Consider the following 20,303-nt stretch of genomic DNA (forward strand, 5'->3'; position numbering starts at 1 on the left):
AGACCTTTGAAGGGAACAGAGACAAGGGAGACGTGAGGTGAGAAGAAGGGGAGCAAGTTGCCTCTTCTCAAGCAAGACGAGGTGTGAAACTCAAGCCGAGCTCCAAGGGCTGGTTCCTGCCGTGGTGGGTCCTTGCAAGGCCTGACTTGAGAAGCAACAAAAAGTGCCCTGTGTGTAGCCAGGAGAAAGGGAAAGTGTTGGAGCAAGCTGGAGGTGCCGAGTTTTGGGGTGGCTGGGATCTGGGTATCGGGGGAACCTTACCTGATTTTGTGTCCCCTTGCAGCAAAGGCTACAGATGTCCCAGAGGTCCTGTTGTTGGCCTATGCGGCTGCAATGCCCTGGTAGCTTTGATTTGTAGCTCAAAGCTGGAGCTGCTGTGGAAGGAGGTGAAGCTACAGAAGCTGACGGGGACAATCAGCGGGTGGAGGGTTATTTTTTCTCCTCTCTGGGCTGATGTGGCTAGAACTGAGGAGAAGAAAATGAGGAGCTGGCAGCTTGGGTTATTGGCTTCCATGAGAACAAGAGGTGGAATGTTCACAAGGTGCATTCCCCTCCCCCACAGAACAGTTGTAGAAAGAGCTAGGAACAGAAGTCAGACAAGTTTCACAGTTGATGTGTGTTTCTGTGGTGCAGTGGTTATAACATTTGCCTAATATGCAAAAGGTCCCTGGTTCAGAGTCAGGCAAAAACACAGCGTCTTCTCTTATTGCCGCTCCCCTTGGTGCCCTGGGTAAGGGCAGCTCCTGGTACTGAGCCTGTGCCTGGGATAAACCCAACTCCCATGCGACAGGCGGGGGTGACGACAGCTGAGAATGCCCCTTGGTGCCAGCCTGGGGAAGCCCGATGAGTCAGGCCAGGCACCTGATGGACACTTGTCTCAGCCTCCCCTGCCCTCGGATGCTGGCGTATGGGGCCGGCTCCTCCTGCTGCTTCCCTTGTGTGACTTGCCCAAGGAGGCAGTGAGGTAGGAATGGGGCAGAGGAGGGAGGCCAAGCTGAGGGGGGCAGGACAAAAGCTCAAAATTTCAGTGGGACTCAGTAGGGTGAGCAGAGACCTCCCCCCCCCCCCCCCACTTGTTCTGCCAAATCCTGTGGGGGTGGGGCTGGCTGTGGGGAGGCAGAGTCCTCAAAATCCACCTTCTTTGGCTTCCTTTCCTGCAGGCCCGCTAGAGAGGGATTTGTGCCCCCTGCTGCGAGTCTGAAAACACCTGCCCCCTGGCAGCTCTGACTCTTGTCTAGCAGTCTGGGAGGGGCTGGGGCCCTGGCAATGCAGAGTCAGGCCTATGCGTGGCTGTAGACAGCAGCAAAGACTTCCAAGAGGAGAAGGCTGAAAATTCAGCATCAAACGTGCCCCCTGCTGTGGTCCTGTAAGGCGACCTTGACAATGCAGCGCTATTTCGGGGTACTAAGGCATCTGTAATATCTATCCCGTGTGTTAAGTGCCCTATTATTTTGAAATACAATGGGCTTGCTATTCCAACATCCCTGTAAACCTCATTCCATGAGGAGGAAGGGACATTTCGGAATAGCAGGTTATTTCAAAATGTGGTGCTGTGTAAACACCGAAGAGTTTTTCAAAATAAGATGAAAATGACAACTGCTGTACCTCAAAATGTTTACCATATGTCAACCCTCTGTCTACTCTGAACCCTAAACTTGAAATAAGATGCTACATCAGGGCTCTGTTTGCCCTGTTTAGTCCAGAGAACACATCTGCTCTTCCACAAAATTTTTCGGAAGAGCAGACATGATTTTCTGGCATCTCTGTGAACTTCATTTTATGAAGAAGGGATGTTCCAAAAAAGGGTTTTTTCCCCACATTTGGCCCAGTGTAGACAGGCCAAATGTCAGAAAAGCCTTTTCCAAAAAAAGAAGCAGAAAAAGCTATGCAAATTGGAGTTCACAATTTGCCTAGCTTTTTCAGAAGAACAGTGTAGTGTAGACATAGCTTGAGTGTTGCACAGCACTGGTAGGAGACATGGAGGGACAAAAGGGTCCATGGGCATCTGCAGCCTTTCAGAGCAGCCCTTGCCTCCACCCTCGCTGGGGTCTGCTGGACTAAAGCCCATCCTAGTGTCAGCCTAAGGATTGCCCGTTCTGTAAAAGCTGCCCTGGAAATGAAGAAGCAGCTAAAGTAACTCTGATGGGATTTGAACCCACAATCTTTAAATCACTGCTCTGGTTCACCCAGAGCACCACAGCTTATAAATCCAACACATTTCCTGTTGTGAGGCAGAGCCTCCCAGACTGTTAGCTTTGCTGTCCCTGATATCTGCTTTGCAGCGTGCCAATTGCTGGGGGAAAAGAAAGGGGAGCCAGGTCTGTTTCTTTTGGGAGAGCAAGTAGGAAGAGGGGGGACCACTGAGCACCCTGACAGTGAAAACAATTGGGCTCTGTCTACACTGGCGGATTTTGTGCCAGAAATATGCAAATGAGGCTAAGCATAGCGGCATTGCACAAGAGGGTTTTTCTTGCACAAGAAGGGGCTGTGTAGTTGCTCCTTCTGGCACAAGAGCCTCTTCCACAACAATGGCAGCTCATTAGATATGTAAATGAGGCTCACTCACTCCCTTGGCCACTTGCCACTGCTCCTACCGGCCGCTCACCAGCAACTCCCTCCAGCCACCCCATCCATGCTGCTGTGGGTGCCAGTGTCTCACCACACTGTGAAGTCAGACCAGAGACGGACACTGTCAGTAAACACTCATATCGTAAATGCTCCTCTGGATGCTGGGCCCACCAGAGCCGTGTGCCGCTGCCATCTGCCTGCTCCGTGGACGTCTTCCCATTGCAGAGCGCACCGAGCCAGACTGTGACTAGACAGCCCCTCTCTGGGCACCCAGGGGCTACATCTACACTGCAGGCTTCTTGCTCAAGAACGGCCATTCTTGCGCAAAAACTTAAGGAGCATCTACACTGCATGCGTGTTCTTGCAAAAGTAAATTTATGGCAAAACGTAGGAAAAGAGGGCTTCTTGGGCAAGAGTTATTCCTCTCCCCATGAGGAATAAACCCTCTTGTGAAAGAGCTCTTGCAGAAGAAGGTAGTACGAATGGGCAACAGGGTTTTTTTGTGCAAGAAATCCCTATGGCTAAAATGGCCATCAGAGCTTTGTTGCACAAGAGAGCATGCACACTGCCACGGACATTCTTGCGCAAAAGCACATGGCAGTGTGGACATGCTCTTGCACAAGACATTTTGCGCAAGAACTCTTGCACAAAACAGTTCTTGTGTAAGAAGCCTGCAGGGTAGATGTAGCCAAGCGGTGTTTGGGTTTCTTACGAGCACTGAGCTTTGTACAACAGCCCAGAGAACATTGTGAAAAGCCAAAACCTTCCAGCCCTGGGTGTCCCTGGCCAGCCAGCAAGTGGCACAATGGTTCCTGGCAGTGATGGCTTTCAGTAATTGGTAACAAACTCCTACAACTCAGATGAGGTGGTCGAGTGGTTAAGGTATGGACTGCTAATCCGTTGTGCTCTGCATGCGTGGGTTCAAATCCCATCCTCATTGGATGTTTGCAACCCTTCCTCTTGCTTCTCCCAGATCTCTCTTCAATTCAGTGCCAGCCCCTCCCACTGCAGCCTGGGGAAAGGGGAAATCTCCACAGAGACACTCCCAGCTGGGACCCTCAATTCCTTCTGCCCTCAAGGGGAAACCTCACAAAGGAGATTCCACGCAGCTAGGCCATGGGGGTCTCTGAGATGCCCCAGCCCTGCAGCCTGTCCCACCTGGCTGTTACCATGGTCCTTCTGTGAGGTCACTGCCTCCCAACCAATGAGCTGAGGTGCTGAAAAAGTTCCTTGTGATGTCACTGCTGCCTTGCAGGCTCATGTCCTCCCCTGCCCACCCCCTTGGCATGTGTCAGCTGCTCCCCTTCTTCCCCCGTCACTCAGGGCTGGTTCTGGGGCTCACACAGGGAACATCAGAGGCTGCTCAAGGTGCCACATGCCCCCAAGGTCACCTTTGAAATGTCAGGGCAAGCCAGAATCTATCCCATCACTTCCCCAAAACCCCACCTCTTTGCTGAGGCCCTGCCCTCCCCAAACCTTTCCATGGACTCTTGGTTACTAATGGACACTCGCCACTAATGACATAATCACACCCCAGCCATTGCGCTAGGGCTGCAGTTGGGGAGAAAAGTTTAATGTAAAACATTAAACAATTAAGCATTTGAACTGTCTCATGTTAGTTGATCAACCTTAATTTTAAATAAAGGAAAACATTACGGCCAGCACACAAGGTTTCAGTGTCGCTTTATTTATGGCAGGGGTGGGGAACCTTTTCTGGGTCGGGGGGCCACTGACCCGCAGAAAATTGGGGGCCACAAAAGTGAGAAACAAAAAACCTCTTCCAAAGGCCCCCAGCCCTCTCTGATGTGGCCCCCAACTAAGACACCTCACGCCTCTGGCGTTCCAGCCCCCATGGCGTGAGGGGAAGGGACAGGCAGGACTGAGGTTCACATTTACTTTTCTGGGGCAGCAGAACTAGTGGATTTTGTGGACCTGCTTAGTCTATTGGTTTCTAATCAAAAACCTGAACCACTCGGCCGCCTCAGCTCTGATCTGAGCAGTGCCAGAGGGCAGGGGAAACTGGTAACTAATCCCAGTGCCCAGGCCTGATAGCACCTGCCCCACAGAATTCACACAACAAACCTGGCTCCCAGAGCACAGGGGGAGTTGGGGGCTCATTGCTGGGCTGTGGGGTGAAGCATTAAACCAGCCCCCTCCTGTGGGGCTGTGAGTGTTGCTCTCCCTGCTGTACCGACAGGGCCATGGAGACAGGGAGAGATTCACTGAACAGGCCAAGGTTGCCTAGCGAGTTAGAGCCAAGATCTGCCCCCAGCTCCCTGCCCCACCCACTGATGTGCTGACTCCCTCGCTGCCATGGGGCTGTTTGCATTGGCCTCTTCTCTCTGGAACCAGGTTTAAGCCACAGCTGAGGCTCTGGGCAGGGGGCTGGTTATGGGGGGTCTGAGAGTGGGAGGGGGAGCATGTGTTCCTCTGGCTCAGCTTTTCCCTTTATTCTAGCCCAGCAATTACCCTGCTGCAAAGCAGAGTGAAGAAATGAGGGTTGCTGTGAGCTACGGTGCAATAATCAGGGTCTTGGACTTCTAAGCTGTAGCCATTAGTGTGAGCTAGACTAGTTGTTCCAAAGTTGTGGGTTCAAATCCCACTGGAGTCACGTTAGGTGCTCTCTGATTTCCAGAGCAGCTTTTACAGACCAGGCTGGACCTGCCCCTGTTGCATGATGAGAGTGTCAGGAAGCTTGTGATCCCAAGACCTCTGTGTGAGACTCCCCTGGGGGGGCTCACAGGAGAGAGCCCCTGGGTACCACACACGGGCCACGGAGACCTGCTCCATGGTCAGCTGGGTGCGAGAGACGTGCCTGAGACTCTTGGTGGGTGTGTGGGCCCTGCCGTGCCCTTCCTTTAAAGAGACGGGACAAACACAGGGCTGGTTGACAGGGGCTCTGACACTCCAGCAGCGGGGCCGTCCAGCCTTTCAGCTGGATTCAGACCAGGCTGGTTGGAGCCTCTTGCGCTTGCCGAGGGGGATTCTGCACTTGCTGCCTTGGGAGCCAGGGTCACATTGCAGAGCTCCCCCAGGGCAGGGTTTGGGTCTCAGGGTTTGGGTTGGAGTCCCTGGGACGGGGAAGGGGGGTTTGGTCCCTTCCTGAGGGCACAGAATTAACAAGAGAGAATTCCTTCCCCCGCAGCAATCTGAGCTGGCTAAAGAGTTGGTAACAGAATATTTTCCCAAGTTTAAGTTGAGGAAAGAAAAGCCTCTGTGGTGTAGCGATCACTGTGTTTGTTTAACATACAGCAGCTCCTTAGTTCAAAGCCCTATAGAAACACGGGTTCTTAAGATGTCCTCTCTGAGGGGCCAGGCATGTTCTACTCTGAGCTGGGGGTCTCAGGGCTTGGGTCCCTTGTTGCCCTACTCAGGGTTGTGCAGAGGTGTCCTGGAAGCTCTGGTTGAAGGCTCTTTCACAGGCAAGTTCTTCTTGCTGGTCTCCTTCTTGGACCCCAGTTTATATAGTGAAAATTGAGTCCTGCTTAGCAATATCTTAACCAATTACTTTAGTATAATTTTGCTAACCAGTCATAAGATACTATTGTGATTTACCTAACCAATCATACTCCACCACCTTAGTTGATTTACATCTAGCAAAATTAATTTTACAGCAGACAGAAACAGATCCAAGCCAGACAGCGACCACACAGACAAACAATAGGAAAGGGAGGACAAGAATCATAGAATGCCCATTGCACAAACACAACTATTGATAAGCAGTTTCTTGCCAGACAAAACGGTGTTTAACTAAGTTTTCTCTACCCATCTTGAGGTCTGTTTCTTACCTAGTACCAGTGGGTGCCATTAGGACAGGATCCCCTTCTCACAGCCTAGTGTGACACTATTTCAGTGTCATTTAGCTGGAATATGAGTATGTGACTCCAGCTTTACAACTAATTGCTGCTGCTCTTCAGTCTGGCTGCAAAAGAAAGCTTTAGCTTAGACCTACTGAATAGCTACAGGCCTTCCAATAGGGTTACAGAGAAACCATATTGTTACAGAAGACCTTTCCAGGCCAAAGATAGAAGTAAACCCTCAGGGGTGCTTCTAGACTAAGGTTCATTCAATTGGTTTGTTTTTTTGTAGACCTGACCCTTCCACACCCCTAGAGACTCTGGAACAAAGAAGACACATGAGAAGAACCCAACTTTCTTCCTTTTGCTGTGACATGGATGGATCTAGATCAGATTTCACTGACGGGGTCTGTCTGCATGTGAAGTACCTGTGACAGCCTCTGTGCACCTCTGCCCCTCATCAGCAATGCCATATACTTGGGGGGAGCGATTGCCCTGAGACTTGCAGAAAGGACAACCTGGACAAAGAATACATACTCAGGCACCCTTTGATAGCTCAGCTGGTAGAGCGGAGGATTGTAGCGTGTGTTTGGCAAGTGATCCTTAGGTCGCCGGTTCAACTCCGGCTCAAAGGAGCCATTCTTTTCCCTCCAGCCTGGCCTTAGCAGAAGACAACGAAGGTGGTTACCTTGGGTCCATGTCTTCAGAGCCCTGCACTGCAATTGACAAAACAATGGTGGGGATGAGCTGCCAATCACATTTCTTGGGCTGTGCAGGTTCTGTCCACACACAAAAGTTGTTTTGGAACAATGGCCGTTATTCCACAACAACAATGCAAGAGTCTACACAGCAATTCTGTCATTTTGAAATAATTCTGAAGTATCAGACGGCTTTTTCCGACTTCTGCAAACCTCATTTTACAAAGACTAACGCCTATTCCAAATTAGCTATTTCAAAATTAGGCCTGTGTACCTGCGCCACTGCTGCTAGTTTGAACTAGCCCCTTCTTGTGGACATACTAACTTATTCTTCTGAGACAGGTCGTCTACACTGGGGAGCCTGCCTCAGACTATTCTGAGGTTTCCCAGCAGTGTAGATGTGCTAGTTCGAAATAAACTATTTTGGAATCACTATTCAAGGACAGCTTATTCCAAAATAAATGTGCCGTGTAGTCATAGCCAGAGGGATGAAGCAGCAGGAGGAAAGCCAGGACTGCAGAGGCCAGCCAGAAAACTGAGTGTCCCCAATGCCGATGAAGAGGTCAGCGTGTAGGGCCCATGGTGTAAGGGGCAGCACTCAGGACTTTGAATCCTGTAGTCTGAGTTCAAGTCTCAGTGGGACCTGCTGGTTTGAGCTTGTTATTGTGGGGTTTTCTCACACTGCACAGCTATGTCTGTGCTGCAGGCCTTTTGCGCAAGAATGGCCATTCTTGTGCAAAAACTAGCGGAGTGTTTACCCTGCATGTGCATTCTTGCGCAAGAAAATGTACAGTAAACCATTGGAAAAGAGGGCTTCTTGCACAAGAAGGCAGTTTGCACAGGCAAGAGGGATTTCTTGTACCTAAAACAGCCATTAGAACTTTCTTGCACAAGAGAGTCTCCACAGATGCTCTTTATTAGGAGATAAACCATTTCATAGAGCTGGAGAGAACTTTGAGAGGTCATCTAGTCCACTCCCCATGCTCATGGCAGGGCCAAGAGCCATTCCTGACAGATTTGCCTCAGACGTCTCCAAATGGCTCCTTCAAGAATTAAACTCATAACCCTGGAATGGCAGTTCCAGGGGACACTTCTCCAGTGTTCAAACATCTAACAGATAATATGGCAAAATGGAAGCCAAAGAGAATTGCACTTACTAGGAAATGTCATAACTACCACCTCAGATGGGACTTGAACCCACAATTCCAGAATTAGGCAACCAATGCTTTGTCCACTAGGCCACACTAGTAACACCGAAAAGGCCAAAATTCCCTCTTCCCAATACACATTCCTCAACTTTTAGATAGAGTCCAGCTGTTGGAAGGAACCAGAAACACAGGAAGGGCTGAAAATCAGCTCTCAGGAGGGACCTCCAGCTGCCCCCCAAGTGTGGGTCACCCCACACTAGACATGGGCGAAACTTAACACCTTGACATCATGTCTCCCTTCCAAAGCCAGGGGCTGGCCTCCCACAGCTGCAGCCTCAGCAGGGCACTGCACTGGTGCTCACGCTGCTCCTGGGGAAAGGAATGGGTGCTACAGGGGCTGGGGCTGGCAGGGAATGGCTGGTTGTCACTGAAGGGGAAGGATAAAATGCAGCCACATTGCTGAGGGCAGAGAAAGCAGCTGGTGCTGGGCTGGTGGCACCGTGGGACGGCCCCGGGGGAGCTCTGCAATGTGACCCTGGCTCCCAAAGCAGCAAGTCCAGAATCCCCCTCAATGAGCACGAGAGACTCCAACCGGTCTGGTCTGAATCTGGCTGAAGGGCTCAAGTGCCCCAGTGCTGGAGTGTCAGAGGCCAGAAAGACATAGGAAAAAGTAAACAAAGTCCACCACAAGGCACCAGTGGGACTTGATTCCAGGATCTCCTGTTTACAAGGCAGGTGCTTTAGCCAACCAAGCCATGGTGCCTTCCTCAGGGAGCCTGGTGAAACTGTTCTACTCTATGATCCCAGATAACACCTTTGCCTCCCAAAGTGCAGCCATTCCCCATTTCCCTCCAGCCCTGGCAGTGTCTGGCTCCCTGGGCACAGAAAGCTACAGCTCAGTGGGCAGAGGCTCTGACATGCACATCTCCACCAGCTGCTTGGCCTGGGGAGTTGGCTTTGAGCTTTAGCATCACTGAGGGGAGGGAGAAGTGCAGCAAACATTGATTGTCTGGATTGTAAACACCCTCTCTTCTGGCCACACATGGCACTTCTTGGTGCGTGTCAAGCCAGGCCCTGCAAGGAGCCACTGGGGCAGGAACCAGCCCTTGGAGCTCGGCTTGCACCGGAACCGGCAGTTTCCCACCACGTCTCGCTTGAGAAGAGGCGACTTGTTCCTCTTCCTCTCACCTCACGTCTCCCTTGTCTCTGTTCCCTTCAAAGGTCTCCTCCACCTCAGGACCTGCCTCCTCAGGGCGCTGCCCCTCTGCCACTGGGCTGGGAGTGGGAGACCCCATAGTCTCTGCACTTGGGCTGAGAAGTCTCACTGGGACTCGTCTGTTGATGGGTTAGTCAGCCCGATGGCCAGCCGGATCCATTCCGTAGCACTGCCCAAGAGGGAGCTTTCCCAATCTCCACTGGTATTTCCTGGGGCTTTGTGTTGGGGGATTGGGCTTGGCCATCTTCTCTGCTGGAAATGCCTCTTCTTTGGAAAGCAGCTCCCAGGAGTTCATGCAACTTCTTCTTCTCAGCTTGGGACAAGGACAAGCAAGGGGTGACAGGACAGGGGTTTATGTAATGATGACAGGGGTGAAGAAAGCAAATAAGAAATTATTTTTTCACCTACTTAAGAACCAGGGTGACAGAATGAAACTGGTAAGTAACCAAGTTAAAAAAAGAAGCATTTTTGCACCCAGTGGAACTCCTTGCCAGAGGATGTTGTGAAGGTGAAATCTACAAGAAGGTCCAAAAAAGAACTGGATAATTTAATGCAGGAAAGGTCAATCAATGGCATTTAACCAGGATGGACAGGGCAAGTGTCCCTAGCTGATGTATACCTGAAGCTGGGAATGGAGGGATTACTTAATAACTGTCATTCCCTCCGGACAATGAAATTGGCTACTGTTGTGAGACAGGATCCTGGGCTAGTTGGACAACTGGCATGGCCCAGTTTGGCTGCTTTGATGTTCTATTTGGCTGTTCTTGTCCCCTCTGGGCAAGGGAGAATGGACCCCCCCTCATCGTGAAGTGGACAGAAAATGGCCTGCGAAAGGCTAGTGTAGATGAGCAAAGAGACTTGTTTTATGTGTCCCTGATGGTCTAGTGGTTAGGATCCAGCACTCTCACTGCTGTGGCCTGTGTTCAATTCCCAGTCAGGGAAACCAGCTGTGACTTTCCCAAAACATGTCCCTTGTCAATCTTCTTGCCACATGCTACAGCAGCTGAGACCTAGCATGGGGCTAACCCTAACCCCTCCCCCTTGGCTGGGCACTGCCTGAACTCAGGCCTCCCCAGTGCCAGCCTAAGGGCTCTGGAGAGGAGGCTCTGGCTCTGGAGAGGACAAGGCAGCTCCAGGGGCAGAGTCCTTTTTTCTGCAGTAGTTCAAACCCAGCCCCTTGGTTTCAACTAACTAATATTACTCCTCATTTTTTGCCCTCTGTGCCTACCTCCCAACCTCAACATACCCCAACACATCCCCTTCCCTCTCCCTCTCCCCCTCCCCTTGCTGGTAACACAAACAGGACTTTTCACTGTTGAAAGAACAAACTCTCTGGTTTTTATGTGGGGAATGTAGAACTGGGGAGGCCCATTGTATGTGTCCCTGGTGGCTTCATTTATAGTTTTCAGTCTTTACATTTGCATCCCTTTTTGGAAAAGAGGGTGCAAGTGTAAACATACCCTACATAGCGAGAGTTGGCCTCCGTCAGTTGAGCCTGGCTATGTCCCTACTTCAGGAACCCAAAGGGAGCAAAGAGCAGAAGTACTGGAAGCTGGTGGGGTACCCTCTGAATTTGATTTAGTGAGTCTTAGTTGGACTTGCTAAATCAAACTCCAGAAAATTGAAAGATAGTGGCCATTCCTCCCCCAGTGGGTGTGATTCTTGTTCTTCTGCACAGCATAGCCCAGGTAGACCAAGGACTTTCAGATCACACCCTTGCGGAATTGATGGAAATAGAACCCAGACACAGCAGATTTTAACTTGTTTCAGTTGAGATGGGTTTGCCTGGTTTATGCGCATTGACACAGAAACACATTAGGGCTACGTCTACACTGGAACCCTTTTCCAGAAATGCTTAAAATGGAACAGTTTTTCGTTATAAGTATTTCCGGAAAAAGCACGTCTACATTGGCAGGATGCGTTTCCAGAAAAGCACTTTTTCCGGAACAGCATCCGTGGCCAATGTAGACGCGCTTTTCCGGAAAAAAGCCCCGATCGTCATTTTCGCGATTGGGGCTTTTTTGCGGAAAAGACTACTGTGCTGTCTACACTGGCCCTTTTCCGGAACAGTTTTTCCGGAAAAGGCCTTTTGCCTGAATGGGAGCAGCATAGTTTTTCTGGAAAAACACTGACAATTTTACAGTAGATCGTCAGTGCTTTTCCAGAAATTCAAGGGGCCAGTGTAGACAGCTGGCAAGTTATTCCAGAAAAGTAGCTCCTTTTCTGGAATAAATGGCCCAGTGTAGACACAGCCTAGGGGTTTGCAGTAATTTAGGAATCTCTGCACAGCAGAAATTCAGAATGTGATGCAATTGGAGATGCAAAGGTTTCAATGAAGTTGACCAACCTTTCAGCAGGCACTTGGAGTTGAACGAGGAACCACTTTGCCTACAGTTAAACACTCTACCACTGAGCTACATCCCCATTACACTTGCTTGTTTGCATCCAGTGTTAGGAAATTAGCCGTTGGCAGCACATTCTGCAGGAGCAGGTGGTGCCTTGCACACATGGTGGGGGGAGGATGTCCCTCTATGGGGTCACACATGTGTGGTGTCCCCCAACCTACAATCAGCATGACACGTCACAATAGCGCATCACCTCCTGTGCTCCCGCCTGCCCTGTGTGTGTGTTGCAACCTCACAACACTCACCTGATGTTCCCTCCCGGGTGCCCGAAGACATTTGGGAAGCCTCCTGTATCTGGGGGACCGGTTCCAGGGTGAGGGTCATGACGTTCCTGGAATCCTCCTTCTCCTCATCCTGGAGCTGCTGGTCATCTTAGTTGTCATCCTGAAGCTGCGGCCGCTGCTGCCCAGGTGTCTCCATCCCAGACTCCACAACTGTACCTGGAGACAGGGTTCCCCAACCCCCAGGACTTGGTCCAGCTCTTCATAGTATGCACAGTGCTGCGATGCTTCCCCAGTGCGGGAACTGCGCTCACAGGTCCTCACATACCCCTGCCGCAATTTCTTGACCTTGGCTCTGACTTGGTCTGGGGTGGGGGGAGGTGGCCTTTCTTTGCAAGGCCGTCAACCATTCAGCCATAAATATCTGCATTCCTCCACCTGGACTGCAGAGACTCCTCCTTGGACCACAGCTTTATCTCTGGCCCCTACCATGAGAGTGCCTGGCACATGCTGCCACTTGCTAGCTCCTGCGATGTATCCCTGGAAGGGCCAGAAGGGTCTCTGGGGGCTTGTGCCTGTGACATGGCTCTCCAAGAGGCTGGAAGCGCTCGATCTTAGCCGACTGGATAGTGAAATTATACTAAAATAATTGGTTAAGGTAGAACTAAGCGGTACTTGAATTTCTCTTTATAAACTGGGATCCAAGGACACCAGCAAGAAGAAGGAAAAGGGGAGAAGAGAAGAGGAAGGAAAAGGGAAAGGAAGACCAAGAAGGAGGAGGGAAGACCTTGAAGCAGACCTCACCTCCAAGGCAGCCTAAGAGCAGAACAGCCGGGACTCCTCTACACAGCTGTTGCAATGGTTTGCTGTGTGAACTCTGTGGCAGGTGACATTAGGGCTGTGCACTGGGATTATTTACCAGTTCCCCTGGATCCCCTTTACCCAGAGCTGTGATGGCCGAGTGGTTAAGGCGTTGGATTAGAAATCCAATGGGGTTTCCCTGCGCAGGTTCAAATCCTGCTCACAGCGAGGTCTGTGTTTTGCCCACACCTCTTCCTCGGGTAGCAAGGGCCTCTGTGAGTTACCAACAGTGGGGCTGTTACTGTTGGCATCAGGACTGCATTTAGGGTTGAACTAATGGGGCAGCTGCCATCAGGCCCTGGCTCCTGGCAGACTGCAGCAGTTCCCTGGGGCTGCATTAACCTCCACAGCACCTGTCAGCAGTGCCCTTCCCCATGCAGCTGTGGGGCTCTGCATGGCCTGCCCCAGGGGACCCTGGTTTGTACGCCAGTGGTGGTGGCAGGGCCAGGCTGTGCAGCACAAGAGCATCCTGCCACCACAAGCTCCATGCATGGAAGGGGAGGGTCTGTATATGCACTGTGCACCCAGGGTGGAGCCGCACATGCACCATGAGCCAGGGGGCAGAGCCACATGCCCGGAGCACTAGAATGGCTCAGGCTGGCTGTGGTCAGCATCTAACTAATTGCACCATTAGGCCATGTCTTCACTCAGGTGGAGATTTCTGCTGCAATCCATCTCCCAGAGTTTGATTTAGCAAGTCTAGATAAGACTGTCTAAATCAAACCCAGAGGACACCTGCACCAGCTCTTTGCTGCCATCCTACTTCCACTGTTAGGACACCAGCAAACAGTAAAACCAACTCCATATATGTGTTGGGATATGATGGAAAGAAGAGACATATTGGCCTCACCACAAGGCACCACTGGGAGTTAAACCCAGGATTTTCTGCTTACAAGGCAGCTGCTTTAGCCAACTAAGCCATGGTGCCCTCCTTCAAAGCAACCCTCAAACTGTTTCTACTTTATGGTTCCAGAGAACATGTTCCCATTCCAAAGTGCAGCCATTCACCGTTCCCCTCTAGCTCCTGCCATGTCTTGAGGTCTGCGCGGCCTAAGACGTTAGATTGGCAGCTGGAACCCAAAACCTTTTTGGCAATTGTAGCCCCAGACCCCAAAGGGACAGACCCAAGGCAGCCGCCTGGTCCTAAGGCCGGGCCTGCAGTCAGAGGGAGGAAGAAGAATCTCTCCTTTCAGCCAAAGTCAAATCAGCAGCCCAGCTAGCTCAGTTGGTTGGAGCCTGCTGCTAATAATGCCAAGGTCATGGGTTCAAGCCCCATGCTGACTACAGAGATGTTTGGGGAGGGATAGCTCAGTGGTTTGAGCATTGGCCTGCTAAACCCAGGGTTGTGAGTCCAATCCTTGCAGAGGCCATTTGGGGCAAAAATTCATCAGAGAAGGTGCTTGGTGCTACTGAGAAGTCAGGGGGCTGGACTTGATGACCTTTCAAGGTCCTTTCCAGTTCTAGGAGATAGGCAATCTCCATTATTTTTTTTTTTTTAAAAAGCAACCTAAGGGCCTTCGCTGATCCCCAGCCACAGGCCTCTGCTCTGCCAGCTCAGCTTTGGAAGGGGGCCTCGGGCAGGCTGCTTTGCCCAGGTAGCCCTTGGGTGAGTGTTGGGGCAGGCGAACCCAGCAACACAGGCGGCTCTAATGGGTGCTTCACCTGCAGAAGGACCCTTGAGTGAAACCAGGCAGAAACACAGTGTCTTGCTGCCCCTTCTCCTGCCTGGGCCTGGCCTCCCTCCCCTGCTGGGCACCACAGAAAGCCCCTTGGCAGAAGCCAGAGGCCTCAGGCCTGTCCCCTCTGAGGAGCTTGTGAGCTTGTGCCTCGGCCTCCTCTGCCCTTGGTCCTGGCTCTCCTGGCTGCCCCAAGAGCGCTGCTGGCCACAGGAGGCAGCAAGGCAGGAGAGAGGGGAGGAGCAAGTCCAGCACAAGCCGACAGCTCGGGCTCAAGCCTCCAGCCCAAGCACAAAACCTTCAGCCGGGCCTGTGTGTCTCCCTCCTGCCCCCGCACACGCTCACAGGGGGAAACGTGCCCCATGTTCCATCCCCGCGCCAGGCCTGGGCGACGGGCTCAGCCCTCCAGCAGCCCACAGGGCCTGTGAGGAACAGACTGAGAGCAGGGCCCCACTGACACCCCCCGTCCTGCCCCACTGGCCTGCGTGCGGCGCTGGCACGGGACAGGCAGGAACGGCAGCCGGGGAGAAAGCAGCTTGGACTGACGGGCGAATCTCACTTGCTGACCAGACTCCCAGGTCCTGGGCTCTGGGGCTAGTCCCCCTGTAGTCAGAGCCCCCCGGCCACAATGCTACTCCAGGGGGCCTGGTTCCAGGGCCACCTAATCCCAGGAGCTGGGGGCCACCTAATCCCAGGGCCTGGGGGGCTGGAGGCCTTTGCCCTGGAGTCTCAGAACTCCCCCAGTGTCGGCTGCCGCTGGCCTGAATGGTGCTGGATGCTCCTGCTCCCCTCCCAGCAGGCTGGCCCTGCGCAGGCTCTGTGCTCGCTGGAGCCTCCTCCTGCCAGGTCCCCAGCCAGCTCTCTGCAAAGCCTCAGCCGGGCTCCTTTCCTGCCCTCTGCTTGCAGGGCCCCTGGAAATGGCTCTGGGTGGATCCCTGAGACCCAGCATTAGGTGCAGCACTGCTGGGCCCCTGGAGCCTGGGCTGCAGCCAGGAGGGGGAATCTCCCGCAGGGCCGGTGGGATGTAGAAAGCTGCTCCCTGGGAACCTTTCCCACGGCAGCGCCCCCAGCCTGGACAGCCCCTGCCCGGCCCGGCCCCCAGCCCGGCCCCCACCCCAGGGTGGGCAGCATTTGTGGGGGCAGGTAGGAGAGGTCCGCCTCCCCTTCCCAGAAGAGCAGACCCCCCAGGGCTGCAGTGGGGGTATCTGGCCCCAGGCTGCCCTCAGCAGAGGGGGCTGTGGTCCCAGCCTGGGGCCAGGGAAGCTGCTACCAGCTCGTGCGGGGCGGGGAGAGCCACCCCAGAGAGGGTGGGGAGGGGGATCAAGTGGGGTGGGGGCAGATAAGATGGTTGAAGGGGAACAGAGATGTGTGAGGTGGGGGCAGGAAGGGGAGGCAGGAGGTGCTGAAGGGAGGTTGGGGGGATCATGCCAGTCAGTGGGTGGCTGGGAGCAAGGGTGCAATGGAGGGAAACTTGAGGGGGTCACAGGAAGGGAAAGGGGGCAGGGGAGGTTGGGAGGAGACTGGGGGAGCAAGAGCAGCCTGGCTGGGGAAGGGGAGACACAGGGCAGGGCTTGTACAGAAGTAGATGGGGAAAGATACAATGGCAGCTCCCCCATCCCCATGGGGCAGGGGGAGGGCAGAGGTGACTGGTGGTGGCACTTGGGGGCACCAACTTCTCTGCCCCCACAACATTTCTGAAGTTTATAACCAGGGTGTCGCAAATGCCCCCTGCCTCTGTGGATGCCTCTCCCTGCGCCCCTCCCTCTGCAGGCTCCAGCCCCCCGGGGGAACAGCTGCCCCCCCCCAGGAGACTGAGGGGAATTTCTTCTGTGAATTTTTAAGTGTAGATACCTGCAAACACTGATCTGTTAGGGACTGGTAATGGTTTAGTTCCATATTTGCATATTTGTTATTTGCATAATGTATATGCAGCTATGTAAATATGTTACCAGTCTGGCAAAAGTTTGTGAATGGGTTTGGCTGTCCATGGTATTAAAAAAAGGTTAGCAATCACTGGCCTGATCCATGGGGGGTGGCCAAATGCAAGGCAGGGAAAACACTAGGGCTGTGTCTACACTCACGGATTCTTGCATGAGAAATATGCAAATGAGGCTAAGCGTCAAATATCGCCGAGCCTCATTTCCGTACCTAATGAGCCACCATTTTTGCAGAAGAGACTCTTGAGCCAGAAGGAGCGTCTACACTGCCCCTTCTTGCACAACAAAAACTCTCTTGTGCAATTCCTCTACGACGATAATTTTCAGGAATAGCGGCATTGCACGAGAGGGTTTTTCTTGCACAAGAAGGGGCAGTGTAGACAGCTCCTTCTGGAGCAAGAGCGTCTTCTGCAAAAATGGCAGCTTATTAGGTATGCAAATGAGGCTCCATGATATTCCACGCTTAGCCTCATTTGCATATTTCTTGTGCAAGAAGCTGGGAGTGTAGACATAGCCTAGGTGAAGGTGGGGGGGGGGGGCATTTTCCCCACCAGACCTTTGTCCCTCGGAATCCCTGGGGACGTTGGGTTCTATCTTGTTTAGTTTCCCTTTTCCCTGCTTCCCTCCTCACCGTGGGGGAGGGGACGGCTCTTTCACCCTTTCGGTGGGAAGCCCTGGCACAGAGATGGGACGGGCAGATACTCTGAGAGTGAGCCCCTGGGGTATTTGGGGAGAGAACTTGCACGTCTGCCTTTTCTCCATCCCTAGGATGACGGAGTGGTTAAGGCATTGGCCTTAAGATCCAATAGATGTTTATCTGCGTGGGTTTGAACCCCACTCCTGGTAGCTTCCTGTTTTGGAGAGACATCCATCTGGATGGTGCTTTGTTCTGCTGTGAGGCAGGGAACTAGACTTCATCTCTGAAAGTCCCTTTGGCTGTGGCGGCATGTTGCGCATTAACACATCCACCCTGCCATGTGCGAGATGTGCTTTTGCTCAAGAGCATCCATGGCAGTGTGGACACTCCCTTATGCAAGAAAGCTCTGTTGGCCATTTTAGCCATTGGGCTTTCTTGCACAAGAAACACCTGTCCCGTGTCCACACTGCCCTCTTGTGCAAGAGCTCTTGTGCAAGAGGACTTACACCTGTTAGAAAAGAGAGTAGCTCTTGCACAAGAAGCCCTCTCTTACCACACTTTTACAGTAAAACTTCTTTCACAAGAGCAAGTGGGCAGTGTGGCCCTTCTTGCACAATAACATGCCAGTGTGGACACAGTCTTCCAGTTCTAGTCCCAGTTCTGATTGGCTGAGCAGGGGCCAGTCACAGGGAGGAGACTCAGGACTTTGCTGTTCTCCTTGGCTGTGTCTACACTGGCATCCTTTTCCAGACAAGGGATGCAAATGAGACAAGTCCCAGCAAACGAGCCAGAACCAATCGACTGCTCTAGGAATTGTTCTGCTTCTCACCAGTGCTTGTCTCTGAGCAGCTCCTGAGTCTCTCTGTGTCCCGGTGCTTCTAACCCACTGGCTGAGCCATCCCTAGGCCGGACTGTGGGGCTGTAGCTCCTTTGAGGCACTTTACTCTGATCCGTAAGGGTCTGATCTGAGGGTGAGCTTCAGCATCAGGGCTTCTGGGTCCTGTTCTTCAATCCCCACCCCACTCAGTCACCCACCCCCAGCCTTTTCCAGCACAGCCTGCCCCACCCCCTCCCCACAGGGCTTCTACAGGGGCCTCTGTCCCAGGGGGAATGGGGAGCCCCTGCCCCCGGCACCCACCTGTGAAAGGAAGGTATTGAGGCCTACCCAGAATATGTCAAATGAGCACCAGTTTAATTGTAAGTGGAAAGGAAAGGCAGCACTCTCAGATACAGGAGATAAAAATAAAAACAAAATTTGACCAACAATAACCCCGCTTTTAGGGAAGTAAGTAACTCAGACAGCAGTATGCAACAAAGTGCTGATTACCCCAAATGGAGCAGACGAAAGTTTTTTTGTAGGGGCAGAATGAGACAACAAAAATCTAACGTCAGCAATTGTCAGGCGAGTGGAGGAGTACCAAAATACCGAAACAGGGTATATAAGGTGGGCTGAAACAGACCACGAGCGGACGGGTTGCGAATCCGAAAAGCCAGGTCTGATCAACCAGGGCTCCCTCCCCGGCGCTGAATCTCACTGCCGCACATAAGCTCCGAAAGGGGAACAAATAAGCTCCGAAAGGGGAACGAATACTGGTTGTAAGTTGCAACGAAAAATCCAAAGAAAGGAAAAACATAAAGAAAAGATTATCTCCTGAATCTAAGCAATGCTTTTATCTTTCTTAACGTGAGTATTATATAACTGTTAACTCCATAAATTTTTTAAAGGTAACTCAGGAGGGTATATCAGTAGGAGAAGTTATTATTTCTTGTTATTTTTAACTGTACTGTTTTTCTACTTTTTCTTTGTATATTATACTGTCTTAAAAGAATCAAAAATAATGAATTGATTTAAATGGAAAATTGATTATAAAGTAAATAGAAAAAATAAATAATCTTTGTTTGACCCTAAAAAGAAGTATTCCTCTCTCTGTGGTTTCAAATCCTTTAAAGAACCAAACCCGGTTACCGAAACCACCCACCTACCCTGCTGCTGCTCCCACCAGAGCAGACGATTTACCCGGCACAAGTAAGTGCCTCTGTCCCCCCTGACCCCGGCTGCTGGGTTCCCTCCTGTTTAGGTGCCTGGCCCCAGGTAAGGTCATATGACCTTTCTTCCCACCCAGCCCCTGTCCTGCTCCCCCCCTCTCTCCGGGTCTTGCTTTGACACCCTCCCATGTTCTTGCTCCTTCATCCATTTTCCTTCTGGACATGCACATGCACAGCACTCCTTGGTGCTTCTCAATCCGGGACCTGCAAAGAGGAACCCGCCCTTGGAGCTCAGCTTGCACCGGATCTGGTAGTTTCCCACCACATCTCACCTGGGAAGAGGTGACTTGTTCTCCTTCCTTCTTAGCTTACATCTCCGTTCCCTTCAAAGGTCTCTGCTGCCCCGGGACCCACCTCCTCAGGGTGCTGCCCCTCTGCCACTAGGCTGGGAGTGGGAGACTCCACAGTCTCTGCACTTGGGCTGAGAAGTCTCACTGGGACTCGTCTGTTGACGGCGTTAGTCAGCCCGATGGCCAGCCAGATCCATTCCGTAGCGCTACCCGAGAGGGAGCTTTACAAGTGCCCAGTGTCCATTGGTATTTTCTGGGGCTCTGTGTAGGGCATTGGGCTTGGCCATCTTTTCCATGGGAAATGCCTCTTCTTTGGAACAGCAGCTCACACGAGTTCATGGAATTTCTTCTTCTCAGCTTGGGAAAGGGACAAGCAAGGGGCGATGGGACAGAGGTTTATGTAATGATGACAGGGGTGCAGAAAGCAAATAAGAATGTTTATTCTCCTACTCAAGATCCTGGGTGACAGAATGAAACTAGTAAGTAACCAAATTAAAAGTGAATCAAAAGGGAGCATTTTTGTGCCCAGTGGAACTCCTTGCCAGAAGATGTTGTGAAGGTGAAATCTACAAGAAGGTCCAAAACAGAACTGGATAAATTAATGCAGGAAAGGTCAATCAATGGCATTTAACCCGGATGGACAGGGCAGGTGTCCCTAGCTGGTATATTCTAGAAGCTAGGAATGGGCGACAGGAGGCATCACTTAATTGTCTGTCCTGAGGATTCCCACTGGGCAATGGAATTGGCTGCTGTTGTGAGACAGGATCCTGGGCTAGTTGGACAACTGGCATGGCCCCGTCTGG

The 20,303-nt window shown here is 52.1% G+C and overlaps 1 protein-coding gene and 4 non-coding genes across 6 annotated transcripts in view; 3 read left to right on the plus strand and 2 right to left on the minus strand.

Annotated features, from left to right (window-relative positions):
- The window catches only part of LOC142821594 (uncharacterized), a 184,784-nt gene that overhangs the window by 69,281 nt on the left and 95,200 nt on the right, over positions 1–20,303 (minus strand). The gene's annotated exons all lie outside the window — the stretch shown is intronic.
- On the plus strand, positions 6,911–7,000 carry TRNAY-GUA (transfer RNA tyrosine (anticodon GUA)). The gene is given in 2 exon segments: positions 6,911–6,947; positions 6,965–7,000. It is a non-coding gene; the product is annotated as a tRNA-Tyr (tRNA).
- Positions 10,298–10,369, plus strand: TRNAE-CUC (transfer RNA glutamic acid (anticodon CUC)). Its single transcript has one exon. It is a non-coding gene; the product is annotated as a tRNA-Glu (tRNA).
- TRNAS-AGA (transfer RNA serine (anticodon AGA)) lies at positions 13,001–13,082 on the plus strand. Its single transcript has one exon. It is a non-coding gene; the product is annotated as a tRNA-Ser (tRNA).
- Positions 13,769–13,842, minus strand: TRNAT-UGU (transfer RNA threonine (anticodon UGU)). The gene has a single exon. It is a non-coding gene; the product is annotated as a tRNA-Thr (tRNA).

Source organism: Pelodiscus sinensis, chromosome 31, assembly GCF_049634645.1.
Source record: "Pelodiscus sinensis isolate JC-2024 chromosome 31, ASM4963464v1, whole genome shotgun sequence".
Classification (NCBI taxonomy): Eukaryota; Metazoa; Chordata; order Testudines; family Trionychidae; genus Pelodiscus; species Pelodiscus sinensis.